This window comes from Chionomys nivalis, chromosome 1, assembly GCF_950005125.1.
Source record: "Chionomys nivalis chromosome 1, mChiNiv1.1, whole genome shotgun sequence".
In the NCBI taxonomy this organism is placed as follows: domain Eukaryota; kingdom Metazoa; phylum Chordata; class Mammalia; order Rodentia; family Cricetidae; genus Chionomys; species Chionomys nivalis.
The window spans coordinates 128923101-128936264 of record NC_080086.1 but is presented as its reverse complement, the minus strand read 5'-3'; positions in this window follow the sequence as shown (position 1 = coordinate 128936264).

Below are 13164 nucleotides of genomic sequence, written 5' to 3'. Positions count from 1 at the left end.
ACTTATTTATTTATTTTTATTCTTTTTTAATTAAAATTGCCACCTGCTCCCCATTTCCCATTTCCCTCCCCTCCTCCCAAATATTGCCCTCCCCCCACTTCCCTCCCCCTATCCCCACTCCTCTTCTCCTCCCCCCACTCCATTCCCCCTCCCTCTCGATACTGAAGAGCAGTCCAAATTCCCTGCCCTGCGGGAAGACCAAGGTCCTTCTATCTACGTCCAGAAAGGTGAGCGTCCAAACAGGCTAAGCTCCCACAAAGCCAGTTCATGTATTAGGATCGGTGTTATTAAAGAGCCCATTGCAGAAATTAGGCAGGGTCTTGGACCTTGGCATTCTCCCAAGAGATGTTCTAAAACCAAAGACAAATTAGCCCTTCCCTTTCCCTTAGTTCCTATCTACTAATTTGATCTTACTCTCTCAGACATATTGTCACTATCAGGATGACTCATACTTGGAGGATCTCACCAGAGCCACGTTAATATCAGAATCATAACCCTATACCTCCAGAATCATGAATAAAGTGATGCTCTTTTGTCAATATGGTACATAGGTCAGGTATTACATTACAACGTTTTTGTTATTGTACCTTAAAGTGCTGAAATTAGTATCTAGAATTTCAGTACACTGTCTAATATGTGGTATATCTTAAACTGATAAGAACTATGTTATTATTATTATTACTATTACTATTATTATTTTATGTCTACTGACAATAACATTCTGTTTATTAAAGTCCATGTTTTCTGCCTAATACTGCTTCCCAGATTTATTTTGTTATGATGTATAGTACCATTTCCAGAATAATATTTCCATCTTGTGCATTTAAATTCCCTATGATTCAGATCTTGATATATTTATCTTACATGACATTTTAGTATGTTAGTTTGCATAAGTTACTACTACAGCTATCAATATAAAGTTGTCCAATGACTAGTATCTTTAGAGATTCATCTGTGCTTCTATAATCCTGAATTTTTTCTAAAAGTGTATGATTTGATGATTACTTTTCAGTGCATTCAAAATATATATCTTGTTTATTAACACATATTAACTGCACACAATAATGTCATCCATTAGTATAATAGTTCCATTTCTCTCTCTCTCTCCCCCAATCAAGTCCCCCTCCTTTGTCAGCCCTAAGAGCAATCAGGGTTCCCTGCCCTGTGCGAAGACCAAGGACCACCCACCTCCATCCAGGTCTATTAAGGTGAGCATCCAAACTACCTGGGCTCCCACAAAGCCATTACGTGCAATAGGATCAAGAACCCATTGCCATTGTTCTTCAGTTCTCAGTAGTCCTCATTGTCCATTATGTTCAGCGAGACCGGTTTTGTCCCACGCTTTTTCAGTCCCCGGCCAGCTGCCCTTGGTGAGTTCCCGATAGAACATCCCCATTGCCTCAGTGTGTGGGTGCACCCCTCGCGGTCCTGAGTTCCTTGCTCGTGCTCTCTCTCCTTCTGTTCCTCCTTTGGATCGTTTAAATGTTTTCTGTTGCTAAAGTTATTGACTATAACATTTTATATTTTTTGTTCTAGTCCATTTTGCAAATATCTCCTTCAGCACTGGAATCCATAAGATTTCTTAATATATTTCTGGCTCCATTCTTTTTTATTATTGTTATTCATTTTTAATTTGTTTGACATTTCCTTTACAGAAATGACTTCAGGTGTCTCTTTTGGTTTTTATTCCTGTTGTAATCCAAGTTTCCTAAAATCCTTTTCTGAATAATTTATTTTTTACAACATTTTAAAATAGAAGGTTAACATCAGTCATAGAGATGGCTCTTGACTTATGAAACAGGAAGATCACACATTGCTCTAAGCTGTTGTCTAGCAAGGCCCCAAAGTCCTCCTGTCTCTGCCTTTCCAGGACTGTCATTACAGCAGAGTTCTGATATGTCAGTCTTATTACATATGTCATGGAGATCTGAATTCAAATCCTCATGCTTAAGTAGCAAGCACTCTACCCACATGTCCATTTTCCTGGCCCTGAAACACTAGTTTTCTCAGAATAAAGTAACTTTCTTTTCTTTTTTTCATGTTGTTGTTTTCTATTTTAGTTCAGCCTCTCTATTTTGTTTCAAGGTCTTAGAGATTGAATGAATTCAGGACTATAATTGAATACAACATGTATCAATGCAAATATTGCCTATTGCTTTTCTTTACAAATATTCTAGCACACTCGTGTTTTCTAGTGCACTTTAAACATACTTCAATGAGCATAAAAAGATACACTTGTACTATAATTGTTAAGCTTTTTGTTAGTTTTACAAAAGTTTTTCTTCTTATTTATTGATTTTATTGAGCTATATATTTTGCTCCATTCCCACCTTCCTCTTTTCTCCACTTCAGTCCTCTCCCATGGTCCCCATGCTCCCAATATACTCAGAAGATCTTGTCTTTCTCTACTTTCCATGTTCATTAGATCCATGCATGAAACCCTTAGGGTCCTCTTTGTTGACTAACTTCTCTGAGGTTGTGAATTGTAGGCTGGTTTTTCTTTGCTTTATGTCTAAAAGTTACTTATGAGTAAGTACATATTATATTTGTATTTCTGGGTCTGGGTTATCTCACTCAATACTCATATGATGTTTTCTAAATCCATCCATTTTGTCTGCAAATTTCAAGATGTCATTCTTTTTTTCTGCTGTCATTCTTTTTTTTTTTTTAACCCATTGTGTAAATGTAACACATTCTCTTTATCAATTATTTGGTTGAGGGGCATTTAGGTTGTTTCTACTTTCTGACTATGACAAATAATGCTGCAGTGAACATAGATAAGCACATGTCCATATGATATTATTAAGCATCCTTTGGGTATATACCCAAAAGAGGTATGTTGACAGGTTTCTGCCTGTCATGGTCCCACAACCATTCAGTCCCAGAGAAACACACAGAGGCCCACATTAATTATAAACTGGTTGGCCTATTAGCTCAGGCTTTCTTAATAACTAACCCTCACATCTCAAATTAGACCACCATTCATGTCTGTGTTAGCCATGTGGCTTGATACCTTTATCAGTGAGGCATACTCATCTTGCTTCCTCTTGGTCTGGGTGATGACTGCAATCTCAGCCTCTCCTCTTCCCAGAATTCTGTTCTGGTTACCCCTCCTATACTTCATGCCTAGCTACGGGCCAATCAACATTTTATTAAACCAATACAAGTGACAAATCTTTAAGGGTACAAGACCATTATCCCATAGCAGTGGTATTGCTGGGTCTTGAGGAAGGTTGTTTACAAATTTTCTGAGAAATCATCATACTGAAATCAAAGCAGGTGTACCAGTTTGCACTCCCACCAAGAATGGGCAAGTGTTCCCTTTACCCCAAATCCTCTCCAGCATAAACTGTCATCAGTCTTTTTGATCTTGGCCATTCTTACAAGTATAAGATGGAATCTCAGAGTTGTTTTGATTTGCATTTATTCTGATGGCTAAGGATGTTGAACATTAACCTAAGTGTCTTTCATCCATTTTAGATTCCTCTGTTGAGAGTTCTATGCTTATGTATTTACTCTAATTTTATTGAATTATTTGTTCTTTTTTTTTTTTTTGATGACCAATTTCTTGAGCTCTTTGCATGTTTTGGAAATCAGCCCTCTGTCTCATGTGGGGTTGGTGAAGATTTTTTTCCCATTCTGTAGGCTGCCATTTGTTGTTGACCATGTCCTTTGCTTTACCAAAGCTTATTAGTTTCAGGAGGTCCCATTTATTGTTTCTCTCAGTGTCTGTGCAACTGGGTTTATATTTAAGAAGTGGTCTCCTGTGCCAATGTGTTCAAGTACTTCCCACTTTCTCTACTATGAAGTTCAGTGTAGTTGGTTTATGTTGAGGTCTTTGATCCATTTGGATTTGAGTTTTGGGCATGGTGATAGATATGGATCTATTTTCATTCTTCTACATGTTGATATCCAGCTATGGCAGCACCATTTATTGAGTATGATTTCTTTTTTCTGTTTTATTTTACTTTTTTACTTCTTTGTCAAAAATCAGGTAGGTGTTTGGCTTGATATCAGGGTCTTCAATTCAGTTCCATTGTTTCTCCTGTCTGTTTTTATGCCAATATCAGGCTGTTTTCAGTACTGCAGGAGAGTTTGAGGTCAGGAATTGTGATGCCTCCACAAGTTCCTTTATTGTACAGGATTGTTTGGGCTATGCTGAGATTTGCTTTTCAATATGTAGTTGAATATTGTTCTTTTGAAGTCTGTGATAAATTTTGCTGGGATTTTGCTGGAATTACAAAAGTTTGTCCTACTGACAGTTCTATTCACACAATCGTTTGTTTCTTAACAAATGTGTTAGTGTTCTTCAATGGACCTTATAGGCACTTCATTTGATTCCTACATGATTATTGAAAAGATAAATATATTTAGTATCCAATATTTTTCTTTAAGAAACTGCCAAGTGGAAGTAGAGAACATAGGTACACACCAGTGTACATACTATCTTCATTGAATGATCACCTGTTCAGGTTTGTCTTACTTTACTTTCAAATCAAAATTATCTTTTTTTTAATTTTGAAGGAAATTAAAAGACCATAGTAGTTTTGAGTGTCAGTGTTTCATTAAGAATGATAAAAAGAGAAAGACATAGTTCTTTTAACATATCTATGTTAATATTCAGGCAGGATATTAACCATAATTCTAGAACAAATCATGGAAGACTAAAAGGTATCTGATTTATTATCCTTTCTGTTTTGTTTCAACTGAAAAGCAGGACTAATGGAAAGCATTGCTTAGTTTCTGAAAAAGAAAACACAACCAATATTCTTATTAATTTTAAATATGTTGACAATTTTACTTTTTTTCTCTTCTTAAGCATAAGGAAGTCCTTGAATGGAAGCTCTGTAGTTATTCCATATTAATACCATCAAATACTTTTGAAATTGAGTGGCACATATCTTACTTTTATTTCCCCATTTTTGTAACTACAAGCAAGCAATATTACTTCCTAGATCTGTTTATTCCCAGTGCTGAGAACCAATCCTAGGGAGAGATAATAGCTCCACCATTCAGTTTAATCCCTTACCTTCTAGACTTTCAGTCACAGTGTCATTTTAGAGGTTTTATATAACTGTTCCAGAATCTAGATTATATGAACTGTCTACCTTTTTTTTCTTTTCTCTAAAGACTTCATTCTGCTTCTAGCTTTCCCAAGAGATCTCTAATGAACAATGTATAGAGAATAAAAGAGACAAATATTTAAAAAATAATAAATATCTTAAATATTGCCATATAACCGTCATTCAGCAACTGATGGAATCAGAGGAAAAGACCTGTATTAGTCCACTGGACTGGACTGAGCTTTCAAAGTCCAGTTGAAGAATTGGAGGACTGAGAATATGATCAAATAGGTCAAAACCATGACGGGTTCACCCACTGAAAAAGTCTACCTGAGCTAATGGGAGCTCAACAACAGCAACTGGACTGGGAAAGAATAAACATAGGATCAAACTGGTCCCTCTGGATGTGACTGACAGTTGCATGGATTGGGGCAGACTGAGGCGCCACTGGCAGTGGCACCAGGATATATCCCTACTGCTTATACTGGCTTTTTGCGAACCTGTTCTCATTGGATGGATACCTTTCTCAGCCTAGATATAGTAGGGTGGGCCATGGACCTTTCCCAAAGCAATGTGCCTTATCCTCTCTGAAGAGTGGATGGTGGATAAGTGGAAGGAATGGGAGGAGGGGAGGGAGGGGGAACTTGGGTTGGTATGTATAATATGAAAAGGATAGTTCGCTTTATTTTTAAAAAAAATAATAAAATAAAGAAACAGACTTTCTAGAATTACAAGTTATATTGTAATGCTCTCAAACTTTCTTCATGAAGATAACAGGAGTATGAGCTCAGCAGGTGGAATGACAGCAGCTGTAAACACTCAGTCTATGGCTTGCAGGAGACTTCCTGTGATCCTTTAGGCATAACATATAGTAGTTTAAGAACCAATGTCTTTATTGTTACTGAAACGATAACTTATTTTTAAAAGATATGGCAAAGTAACTCTGAACAATGAAAATTCTGAAAAGACAATGAAAAATAATAAAGAAGCTCTAAAAAATTTGTAGATGTTAGATAATGATCAAGTAAGTAATTGAAGCCATCTAAGCTACACTGAAACAAGTTTTGGTCTGAACATGAATTTGAAATGTTTCAGATTCACACTGTAGATCTGAAAATGAATTCATACACAGCATGAGTTTCTGTTTAGCCTTATAGCTCACAGTAAAAATTAATATTGGGCTGAGCAAGTTGAAATGTTCCTCAATTTCAATTGTTCTGGAAAGGAAACTAGGTTTTTTTTTTTTCATTGAATTGTCTACATTCGGCTTCCAATAAAGTATGCTTACACACCCCTGACTGGGCATTGCAAACATATATTTGCATGGATAATATTTTTTTCATGTTTAGTATAATTTCAATGTGCTAACATCTTTAGATTGTGCATGTATGTGTATTGTCCCATCTATCTGGCTATTTGTCTGACAGTTTATCATGTCTATTGTCTATCTATCTATAGATCTATCAATCACCTATCATCATCTATTTATTATATGTTTGTCTATCTGACTATTATTTATCTACATTAGATCTTAAATATAACTGGATTATTTTATTTTTTCTCCATTCTGTGTCAGCTTATAGAAAGAACATAACTTGAATATGTATCAGTTATTAAAATACTTCAGAATGAAAACGCAAGCTTCCATACATACTTTAGAAACAATTTCACTTTCACTGAAAATTGAAATTTGTCCACTGTATTTATCATATTTGGTTTTCCAGACAGGTTTCCTTCTGATACATGGCCTTCAATGGATGTGTACCCCTGATCCAATAAATACAGAATAACCATCTAAGAACTCTTGATCTTCCTGGCAGGTAAAAGAAATCACTAGGAGCGTGATTATAGAGACTTAGTGGAGGTCTTCCTCAAGTAGCCCTTAGTATTTATCTGTTCATGTCAATGCACTAGGCATTCCACAGAACAAACACAACAAAAAACCACCATTGTCCCCCAGTGCTAAGGAGCAGAGGGACACTGAATATAGGCAAGAACACATGTCCTCTATGCTTGTTTCTAGCCTTATCCTCAAAGTTTATTTTAAAAGTAATTGTTCATAGTACACAACCCACACATTCTTAGTGCCTTTTGCTTTAATTTTCGTTTGTAAATTGTTTGAATCACAAACACTACAATACAAATTAGACACAAAGTTATTTAGTGTTGTTTTACTCACCTTAATTCCTCCCATCACAGCACTGTTTTAATGCCTCACTTTGAAGCAAAGAGAACTTTCAGTTTTGTCCATTTTCAGGAAATTATCTAACAACCTAAAGTTAGACACAACAGGAATTTCTTAGCTTCACATATAGGGAAAGGCAAATCAAAACTTCAAAAGAAAACATACAGGTCTGCAAATGTAATTTCTAATGCCTCTAAAATTAGCATTTCTATACTGTTGCTTCATAATTAGCAGATCTTGTTTTGAGACTATTTTTAATTTCAGAAGAGGGATTTATACAATCCTTTTTTTAACTTGCAGATAGAAGCAGTCTGGATCAAATGTCTTTTGTAATTACATCTACTAAAAGCACATCTGAAGATCTTGATGGAGCCACTCCTGTTTAATGCAACACTGGTCTTTACCGATAAGATTAGAATACTATGAAAATTACCCAAAGATCAATTACAAGATCCAAGAGCCAAATGCCATAATTTTATAGGGATTCACTGTTGCAAAGTGTGTTTATCATCTATACTAATTTCACCAGGCCACTATTAACTTTGCAGGACAGAAAAACTAAATCCAGAGTTATTAGATGTTGTGAAATAGGTACCAAAATTGCAGAAAGAAATATTCAGGAGAAAACTCTGCCTATAGTTCAGTTGAAAAGGCCTGAAAATGAGACCTTGCTGAAGTGATGCTAAATGGTTAACCAAGACGTTGACCTTTATGTGGATATTTGCTTAAAGGAAGTATCCTAGGAAAAATGCTCAGAATTACATTTATCTCTAGAGAAAAATATACAAGATTGCCCCTCCCCAACCTCAAATGCTGACATGCCATGTAGTCAAATAGAGACCTCAGCTGATCCTATCAGAAGTTTTGAATAGCCATGGAAACCAAAGGGCAATCTTGTGTATTTTCATTATATCTAGACTCATTACCTATTTCAACATTCATATAGTGTTTAGACTTGGCATCATCCATCCAACTCCTTACATTATTCTGATTTTTTTCTGAGTTGCAGTTTGAGATTTGCTTGAGTGGCAGTCCTTGAAATCTCATGAAATTCAATTGCTTACAATGGTTTTAATAATGTTGTTCTTCTGTTTGAATTGGGATTTTATTGTATGGGTTGTGCTTAATTTTCTGTGCTCAAAGCAGAGTCCTGTTTTTCTGGCACTCCATGACCAATGTACCCCAAACCTTAACAGCATGATTCTTAAATCTCTTGATTTCATCTTTTTCTCACTTGCCAATTTTCTGATTTGTCAAGATTACCGAAATACTCTCCAGGGACATTTCTCAGGTTTGATTCCTTTCTTCATTTTGTTCCATGGTCAGCAGTCAATGTGATCCATTAAAATAGTAAACTCAAGTAAATCATGCTTTTCAAGGTTTCCTTAGCCAGGAAGGCAGAGCCCAACCTCATTATTCAGTCCTAGTGCACCTAGCACCTGCCACCATGCCTAACTGAGTTTCATATAACTCTCTGTCTCTTTGCTAAATATGCAGATATATTCAGGGGCCATGCTTTCGCTCAGGAAGGCCATTCAACCCTGAGATTTTCCTTTTAAAAAAATCCCCGCTAAGCTGTAAGCAATATTTGAAACATGTGTCCACTGAGACAGATTTCCTTACTTTATTAAACTCTAGGCCTTGGTTGTTCAGTGTGGCATGCTCATACATAGTAAAATCATACACTCACAATGAATGATGAACTACTACAGTTTCCTTCTAAATTGAATGACTCGTATTATAAGCTCGATTTGTCCTTTTACCTAGGAAAGTATATAAAGAGTAGGAGGCAATGATGATATTATTAAAGAATCACATTTTTGTATCATGAAATAGTGCACATCTGGTATATTCAAATGAAATTTAGAGGTAAGGACAAGTAAAAAGTTAAAAACTGTAAATTATCCCACAACCAAATAATAAATACCCTAATCATTAATTTCACTTTAGTCTTTACTTTCTAGCGATATAAAATTGGTATTGTTTATTTGTATGTGTGTTGAGATATGTGTGTATGTATGTGTATTTGTGCATACATGCATAAGTAAGGATAGTAACTGAAAGTATATTATATAACAGAGATTTAAATTTTCTGAATATTGAAAATATGATTTAAAAAATAATAGGCCTCCATGCCAATAGATTTTCTAGCCAATTCAGACTTTAACCTGTATTTATGAATCTGTCTTCAAATACTTCAAAAAACTGATTTACCAGTTTTTGTTTTGAGGGTTTTCTTCTTATTATTGAACTTAAAATAATACTAAACAATCCATCTCAACATTTTTAAAATAGCTACTTTGATTGCTTATTTAAAATCAATTTTTAGAATTTTCTGGTGGTTTTTGTTTCCACAAAAAAAAAAAGCATTAAATAAATGGTCATTTGTAGAAAAGGCATTTCAATTGTATCTTAATAAATAAAGACGGCCTGGACAACATTGTCTTGTTCCTGATTTCAGTGGAATCACTGGGAGTTTCTCTCCATTTAATTTGATGTTGGTTGTTGAATTGCTGTATATTGCCATTATTATGTTTAGGTGTGTTCCTTGTATCATTGCTATCTCCAAGAACTTTATCATGAAGGGAAGTTATATTTTGTCGAAGACTTTTTCATCTAATGAGATGGTCATTTGGTTTTTATGTTTCAGTTTGTTTATATGGTGGATTACATTGACAGATTTTTGTATATTGAACTATCCCTGCCTCTCTAGTATTAAGCTGACTTGATCATGGTGGAAGATATTTCTGATGGTTTTTTGGATTCAATTTGTCAATATTTTATTGAGTATTTTTCTATCAATGTTCATGAGTGAGATTGGTCTATAATTCTCCTTCTTAGTAATATCTTTATGTGGCTTGGGTATCAGGGTAATTGTAGACTCAAAATAAGAGTCTGGCAATGTTCCTTCTACTTCTGTAATTGTAGAACAATTTGACAACTATTGGTACGAGTACTTTTTTGAAAATCTTGTAGAATTCTGAGCTGAAAACATACAATTCTGAGCTTCTTTTTTTTTTGGTTGGGAGACTTTTGATGACTGCTTCTTTTTTTTTTTTTTTTTTAGCAGTTATAGGTCTGTTTAATTTGCTTATGTGGTTTTAATTTTGGTAAGTGATATTTACCGAGAAAGTTGTTCATTGTCTTTAAGTTTTCCAATTTTGCCGGGCGGTGATGGCGCACGCCTTTAATCCCAGCACTCGGGAGGCAGAGGCAGGCGGATCTCTGGGAGTTCGAGGCCAGCCTGGTCTACAAGAGCTAGTTCCAGGACAGGCACCAAAGCTATAGAGAAAGCCTGTCTCGAAAAACCAAAAAAAAAAAAAAAAAAAAAAAAAAAAAGTTTTCCAATTTTGTGGAATACAGGTTTTTGAAATATGACCTGATGATTCTCTGTATTTCCTCTGTGCCTGTTGTTATGTCCCCTTTTCATTTAAGATTTTTTTTCTTTTTTTCTTTTAACAGCAGTTCACTTAAAAATTTAATTCAATATATCTAAGTAGGAAAATATTTTGAAACTTAATTATAGATTGTGGCATGATGGACACAAGCAATGATAACAACAGAAAATATAGAACATGCAAATTAAGAAAACAAGAAAGTCAGCCAATACACACCTCTCTGTAAAACACAAAAGCAATAAAACAAACAAAATACATCCTGAACATTTGGACACTATATTTCTTTTTTTTTCCTTTATTTTATTCTTTTTAAATTAAAATTTCCGCCTCCTCCCCATTTCCCATTCCCCTCCCCCTCCTCCCATACATCACCCACTCCCCTCCCCCTCTCCCCACTCCCCTCCCCCTGTCCCCACTCGTCTCCCCGTCCCCCCATTACCCTCTCCCACTCCCCACTCCTCTCCCCCTTCCCCCACTCCATTCCCCCTCCCTCTAGGTACTGAAGAACAGTCCAAATTCCCTACCCTGCGGGAAGTCCAAGGTCCTCCCACTTCTATCTAGGTCCAGGAAGGTGAGCATCCAAACAGGCTAGGCTCCCACAAAGCCAGTTCATGTATTAGGATCGAAACCTAGTGCCATTGTCCTTGGCTTCTCATCAGACTTCATTGTCCCCCATGTTCAGAGAGTCCGGTTTCATCCCATGTTTTTTCAGTCCCAGTCCAGCTGGTCTTGGTGAGCTCCCAATTGATCAGTTCTACTGTCACAGTGAGTGGGTGCACCTCTCGTGGTCCTGACTTCCTTGCTCATGTTCTCCCTTCTTCTGCTCCTCATTTGAACCTTAAGAGCTCAGTCCGTTGCTCCAATTTGGGTCTCTGTCTCTATCTCGATCCATTGCCAGATGAAGACTCTAAAGTGATATGCAAGATATTCATCAGTATGGCTATAGGATAGGGTCATTTCAGGTTCCCTCTCCTCATTTGCCCAAGGTACCAGCTGGGGACATCTCCCTGGACACCTGCGAGCCCCTCTAGAGTCAAGTCTCTTGCCAACCCTAAGATGGCTTCCTTAATTAGGGTATATATTTCTCTGCTCCAATATCCACCCTTCCTTTATCCCAACCATCCCATTCCCCCAAGCTCCCCCATCCTCACCTTCTCACGTTTCTCACCCAATTTACCCTTAACCCCATGCCACCACACCCCCAAGTTCCCAGTTTTTGCTCGGCAATCTTATCTACTTCCCCTCTCCAGGCGGATGACAGTACGTTTTTCTTTGGGTTCACCTTCTTATTTAGCTTCTCTAGGATCACAAATTATACTCTCAATGTCCTTTATTTATGGCTAGAAACCAATTATGAGTGAGTACATCCCATGTTCATCCTTTTGGGTCTGGGATACCTCACTCAGGATAGTTTTTTCTATATCCATCCATTTGCTGGCAAAATTCACGATGTCATTGTTTTTTACCACTGAGTAGTACTCTAATATGTATATATTCCACACTTTCTTCATCCATTCTTCCATTGAAGGATATCTAGGTTGTTTCCAGGTTCTGGCTATTACAAACAATACTGCTATGAACATAATTGAATAAATGCTTTTGTCATATGATAGGGCATCTCTTGGGTATATTCCCAAGAGTGGTATTACTGGATCTTGAGGTAAGTTGATCCCAAATTTCCTGAGAAATCACCACGCTGATTTCCAAAGTTGTTGCACAACTTTGCATTTCCACCAGCAATGGATGAGTGTGCCCCTTACTCCAGAACCTCTCCAGCAAAGGCTATCATTGGTGTTTTTGATTTTAGCCATTCTGACAGGTGTAAGATGGTATCTCAAAGTTGTTTTAATTTACATTTCCCTTATCGCTAAGGAGGTTGAGCATGACCTTAAGTGTCTTTTGGCCATTTGAATTTCTTCTGTTGACAATTCTCTGTTCAGATCAGTGCCCCATTTTTTAATTGGGTTAATTAGCATTTTAAAGTCAGTTTCTGGGGTTCTTTATATATTTTGGAGATCAGATCTTTGTCTGTTGCAGGGTTGGTGAAGATCTTCTCCCAGTCAGTGGGTTGCCTTTTGATTTTTGGCAAAGAAGCAAAAATATAAAGTGGAAAAGGAAAACATATTTAACAAATGTTTCTGGCATAACTGGATATCAACATGTAGAAGAATGAGAATAGATCCATATCTATCCCCATGCACAAAATTCAAGTCCAAATGGGTCTATAATCTCAACATAAAGTCAACCACACTGAACCTCATAGAAGAGAAAGTGGGAAGTACACTTAAATACATTGGCACAGGAGACCATTTCTGAAATATAACCCTAGCAACACAGACACAGAGAAACAATTATTAAATGGGACCTGAAAAGCTTCTGTAAAGCAAAGGACACAGTCAAGAAGACAAAACAACATCCTACATAATGGGAAAAGATTTTCACTAACCCCACATCAGACAGAGGCCTGATCTCCAAAATATACAAATAACTCAAGAAATTAGTCATCAAAAGAACAAAT